At 45.7% G+C, this 5,866-nt stretch overlaps 1 pseudogene; it reads right to left on the bottom strand.

The window, feature by feature from the left end:
• Positions 1-612: 612 nt before the first annotated feature.
• On the bottom strand, positions 613-2,522 carry LOC100462496 (far upstream element-binding protein 2-like; annotated as a pseudogene).
• Between the last annotated feature and the right edge of the window lie 3,344 nt (positions 2,523-5,866).

Below are 5,866 nucleotides of genomic sequence, written 5' to 3' on the forward strand. Positions count from 1 at the left end.
ATAGACTGGATTAAGAAAATGTAGCACATATACGCCATGGAATACTATGCAGCCATAAAAAACAATGAGTTCATGTCCTTTGTAGGGACATGGATGAAGCTGGAAACCATCATTCTCAGCAAACTATCGCAAGAGGAAAAAACCAAACACTGCATGTTCTCACTCATAGGTGGGAATTGAACAATGAGAACACTTGGACACAGGAAGGGGGACATCACACACCGGAGCCTGTTGTGGAATGGGGGGAGGGGGGAGGGATAGCATTAGGAGATATACCTAGTGTAAATGACGAGTTAATGGGTGCAGCACACCAACATGGCACATGTATACATATGTAACAAACCTGCACGTTGTGCACATGTACCCTAGAACTTAAAGTATAATTTAAAAAAATATATATATATATATGTATATATAAGAAAAAGCACGTGAGACTCAGAACGGACGAGAGAGTGAGGGCTCGGCACGCTCCCAAGCCCCTGAGCCCCCATGCTTGCCGCAAGGGCTCCCCTATACTCCTCACGGCAGCCATCGCTCTCTCGCCAAACAAAACCGAAGCCCCCAAACAGAAAAAAATGGAAGAAAAAAAAGATTTTTCACGGATGAAGAAGTTCACAATCATTCGATTCATTGAGCCTGCTGCTGTCCCTGCTGCATGGCTGCCGGGACCTGGGATCTGTCCGTAGTAAGCGGCTTGCTGTCTGTAATATTCTCCCCAGACTGCACTGTAGTCTGGCTGGCAGCCTGGGGGAGTTCCTGGACCCCCTCCGGTGGCCACTTGGCGCCTGCTTCTTGTAGTACTCTTCCAAAGCCTTCGTGTAGTCCTGCTGCCGGGCGCTTCCGGCTGCTGGGGCTGCTGGCCGATCTTTTTGTAATACTCTTCCCAGGCCTTAGTGTAGTCCGACTGGCCGGTGGGCGGGGACTGAGGGGGCTCATCTTGAGCGGGTGGAGCCCCAGGGACCTGCGCGGGGCCAGCGACGGGGCCGGGGACTGCTGGTAGTAATGTGAGTAGCAGGTGGCCCATGTGGCGTTGGGGTCCGCGGTAGCCACAGCTGCTTTGCTTGGATCGTGAGGAGCAGGCGGTTGCCACTGGGGGTAGGTATTGTCCCAACCCTGGTGAGGAGGGAGCCCCCCGGCATGCGGGGGAGCCCAGGTGGCCCCTGGTTGAAGGGCCCCCTCGATAAGCTGCTTGGCGTGTTGGATCTGCTGGAGCGAACCCTGGATGATGAACAACTTGAAATTGGGATCCCCACTGGGGGTGGTAGCTGCCGGGAGATCTCTACGAAGGCTCCAGTCTGCTGGCTTATGACTTTCACGTTCTGGCCACCTCGGCCGATGACCAGCCGGCACTTGTGAGTGGGGATGGAGAAGGTCATCTCCCCGCCAGGGGGCCCCCAGTTGCCTTGGCCTCTTCCTCGGCCTCCCCGGGAGCATGACTGGACCCGTTGGAGGGCCTGGGGGACCACTCCTGAGGCTCTGGAGGAGGTCGTTGATGATCCGGGCTGCGTGCTCGCACCTGTCTGGGGACCCCATTATAGGGCTGCGTGCTCGCACCTGTCTGGGGACCCCATTATATGAGCAATCTTCTCGGGCTCTGTCCCGTCATCTTGCTTGAACTGTATCCGCACGCCAGCGTCATTCTGGATCTTCTTGATCATCTCTCCTCTCCGGCCAGTTACCACGACGACAGAATGCCTGGGCACTGGCACATCGATGCCCCTGTCAATCCGAGATCCGTAATCATTCCAGTCCCCAAAGCCGTCTTGGTCACGTTCCCGGAGGGTGTCCATCACCATCTGGCAGGCTTGCTGCACTTTGTAAGGATACCCAGGGATCCGGAGAGGGTTGTCCACATTCGTATTCTGAGAACCATCTTGAATTAAGATCATCTTCACTCCAGCGTATTCCTGCAGCTGCTTCATGGTCTCCCCGCCTTTGGTGATGACCAGGCCGGCCTTGACCGCAGGTATCATGTCCTGTACAGTGCCGTTCTGGCCCCCGTTGGCGTTGTCGTGGAACTGTCCTGGGGGCCCCCCATGACCCCGAGACACAATGTCATCCAGCATCATCTTCGCTTTCTGGAGAGATTCTGGGGCTCTTGTCAAGGACACACTGTGCTTGGGTAAGCCACTGCTGTCTGGAGTAATCTGTACTTTGCAGGCTGAATCCTGTTGGATCTTGTCAATTTGTTCGCCCCCTCTGCCAAAGCTCAGGCCCACCATGCCGTCTGGGACCCTGTACTCTTCTGTCATTGAAGTCCTTGGGGGACGATGGATGGGTCCAAGTTGAGAACTGATTGAGTCTCCCTGGGAAGCCAGCTTCTTGCTCTCCGGTTGATCTCCATCTTCCAACTGTCTCTTATGGTCCCCTAGACCAAAATCAGGAGTGCTGTTATTCACTGTCGCTGCAGCATCACCTCCAATTTTGGCTGCGATCTTGGGAGGAGCCAGTCTCCAGCCCCGGAAGCATTGAGACAGCCCAAGAGCCAGTCTGTTTCCTGAAAGGAGGCAAAGTCCTCCCATTCTACCGACCTCCACCCCTCCAGGCCATGGGGAGGCTGTAAATGGAGCTGAAGAGGTCAGTCCTAGCAGCATGTGACACCTTCTTTTTGTCATCATGCCTCAATACACGGTGGTGGGAGACTCTCTCCTCTTTCCCCCAAAGAGGCAGACCACCTTTCAAGCCACCAAAGCTTCCAAAAACCAGTTCCTATGCTCATTTTCCCCATTTTGCTCAAGTGCTCAGCCCTAGATAGTTCCCCTATACACTTTCCTGACTCAAGAGGAAGGACTCAAGAGGATGTCCCTCCCATCCCCACAATGCCCCTTCCTCCAAGGGAGGGAACAGAAATGGGATTGGGTTGGGGGCAGACACTGCCCTTTGCCCTGATATGCAGAGGAGAGTAAAGACCCTTGGCCTGGGAAGGTGGACCCTGCCTCCAGGCATGACCTAAGGCCGGGTGGGTAGTGGGGGGGGTGTCCCAAAAGTGCGACCTCGAGCTCCTGGATGCCTGAACACCCACGGGCCGCTCCTGGTGATCCCCAGTGCTCCCCTACCCCCTGCAGAGGGTCACCTCCAGGAGCCCACTTCAGGCACTGCAGGAGGGCCAGGCCCTTGCCTACGGCCCCAACTATATTTGATTTTTATACCATATTGGAAAGTTCACATTTCTACTCACTAGATAAAGGAGTTTGATTTTGCATCATAACCTAGGCTTTAATTCAGCAACTTGTTCTAATTTATAAGTAGTAGATTACTTGGGATTTTAGTTGAGTAATAAACACATTATTTTAAATGTGCTCAGATGCAGCCAGCATTTCACACTCATCTGCGTTTGCAGGTGTTTTACTAAACTCAAATGGCCTTTCTTAAATTCAATAGAAACATGCTCAGAATTATAATACAACAATAATTTAATAGCTAAATATAAATTCATCAGTAACAGCAGAAAATTAATTTTTATGAAAGTTGGAAGCTTGGTTTTACTTTTCTTTTTGATGTGGAGTAAACTGAAATGTGTCAAAATCTCACCTTCATTTTTTCTCAATAAATGAAACACCAATTAAAATCGGAGTTTATAGCCTATTTGTTTACATTGCTTTAATAATTTTTAAATGCCAGTACTATCTTCCAGTGCTTAGGCCAGTCAGTCAATATGAAGTAATCATATAGCTGTGATTACTGGTAGGTACATTCCAATAGAAAAAAACCTATGTTTTTGTTTCATAGGTTTATATGAAAAAAATATTTGCAATGCTATCACTTTGCAGTTAGGAAATCTCTCTAACATATAATTAGTTTAAAATTCAGTTGAGAAATGCAATAGTATTATTTAAAAATCAATATAACTTTATATTCTGTTCAAAAGGGTCTCAAATATTCAAGGAATATAAAAACACTAAAAATACTATATTTTGGCAGAAGAGAAACATCAAACCCAGTTCCCATCTGAATGTTAAAAAATGCTTGAAGTTTTAATTTGTTAGTTTTTTCAACATCTTTTAAATTGATCATCTTACACATGCAAGAAACTATCTTAGAGGCTTTAGAAAATTTACGGATGAAACAGACTCATGGGTATGTGGCTCAGGGGAAATAAGATATATATATACAAATAAACAGAATATTATTGTATGATCCAGGCAAAGATGGAATTATGTGAGTTCAAAGGAAGAATAAATTCTTTTCAGAAAAGAGAATCAGGGAAGATATCTTTGTGGAAAAGGGATAATTTGAGTGTAGCATTGTGACTTGGATATACTTTAGACATGTTATTTTATTGAAAATGATTGGATGTTCCTCAATATCCATGCCTGGAGGCAGGGTCCACCTTCCTAGGGGGGAACAGTATCTTTCCCTACAAGTCCCTTCACGCACCAACTTTTCTGTGTCTTTTCATCTTCTGGATGGACTACTTACCTCTGAAATATCTTAAAATCTAATATTCAGTCCATTCAACATAACCTCCAATTCATCTAGGGAGCTTCTTCTTTTATCTTCATCTTTGCTTTGCTGTCATTAGTATTTATAGGTCTTTAATGGAACAACTTTGGAGCTGGAAGACCTGAAGTCAAGTCCAAGCTCTACTACCTAGTAGCTAAAAAAGCTGCTAAGTTGCTTATTCATCCTAACCCTCAGCGTCCTCATTTTCAAAGTGATATGTATTACTGATAGTTCCCATCTCACAGGATGGTTGAAAGTATTCAATTAGGTAATGTACAAAAAGATTGTAGCCCTCTGCCTGGCTTAAATAAAAGCACAATAAATATTAACTTGTGTGTTGTATATCTCGTTATTACTATTTATAAGTCCATTCTGGTCGTATTTTCTTTCTTACTCACACTGAACTATATGATCGATCATTTTCAAGTCTCTTTTATCAGAACTATTAATTGCATCCTCTTGTCCTTCTGACACACACCGTGTAAACATCCAGACTTGGATCAATCTAATGGCTCATTCTTTTCTATTCCTACTCACAGCCTGCTGAGTACTGCTGGATGAAATCACCCAATAGTGGGTTTAGTGCTTTTACAATGTTATAGCCTTCCACTATCCTGTGGCACTTAATGCCACAGGTCAATTCTGTGACATATCTCTGGCCAATTCTTCTCCTACTTAACTACTAAAAGTCTTTCCTTTTCCTTTCAAGAATGACTGAACTTGTAAGACCCTCAGTCTCATCAGGGTACCTTGGCTATGAATTTGAAGAACCTTTTAGCAACCTCCTGCTCTCCTTCCCCAACAAGCTGTTCTATGAACACCCCATCCTTCCTGCCTCTCTTTCATAACTTATGGCTTACTTTAAAGGTGGCACATTTGTTGAACTTCAGTCTACTTAGATCCAGTTATCACTTCTCAATTACTCTTGCTACTTGTAGACTGTTCCTTCAATTGCCCTCAAGTTTGGACATTTCTAAGGACTTTTTCTTTTCCACTTTTCTTTGCTTTTTGCAATTTCTCCCATTGAAGTCACAAGAATAGTTAAGATTCTATACCAGTTCTGTTATCAAGGACCCTAAATCTCTATTTCTGTCTTCATGTAAATGGTACAATGAACATAATTTGACATTCTCCTGAAATCATATTCACTCTTTAATCAACTTCATTTTGAACACTGAAATTACTTTTATTATATCTATAACGTCTTTTAATCACCAAAATCAATGAGTTCATCTAATTTCTCAGAAATCACACCTTCTTCTGATCCTTCATCTACCTCCCTGTGAGCACTGATTTAGTCTTCTTCCCGGGTCCTTCCGCCTATGTCTCTCCCGATATGTACATGTTGCTTAGGCTCCATCCCAGGTTTCTTCCTCCTTATACATACCCTCCCTGGAAAGTCTCCTCTATTTCCATGACTTCT

Source organism: Pongo abelii, chromosome 13 (genome assembly GCF_028885655.2).
Source record: "Pongo abelii isolate AG06213 chromosome 13, NHGRI_mPonAbe1-v2.0_pri, whole genome shotgun sequence".
In the NCBI taxonomy this organism is placed as follows: Eukaryota; Metazoa; Chordata; class Mammalia; order Primates; family Hominidae; genus Pongo; species Pongo abelii.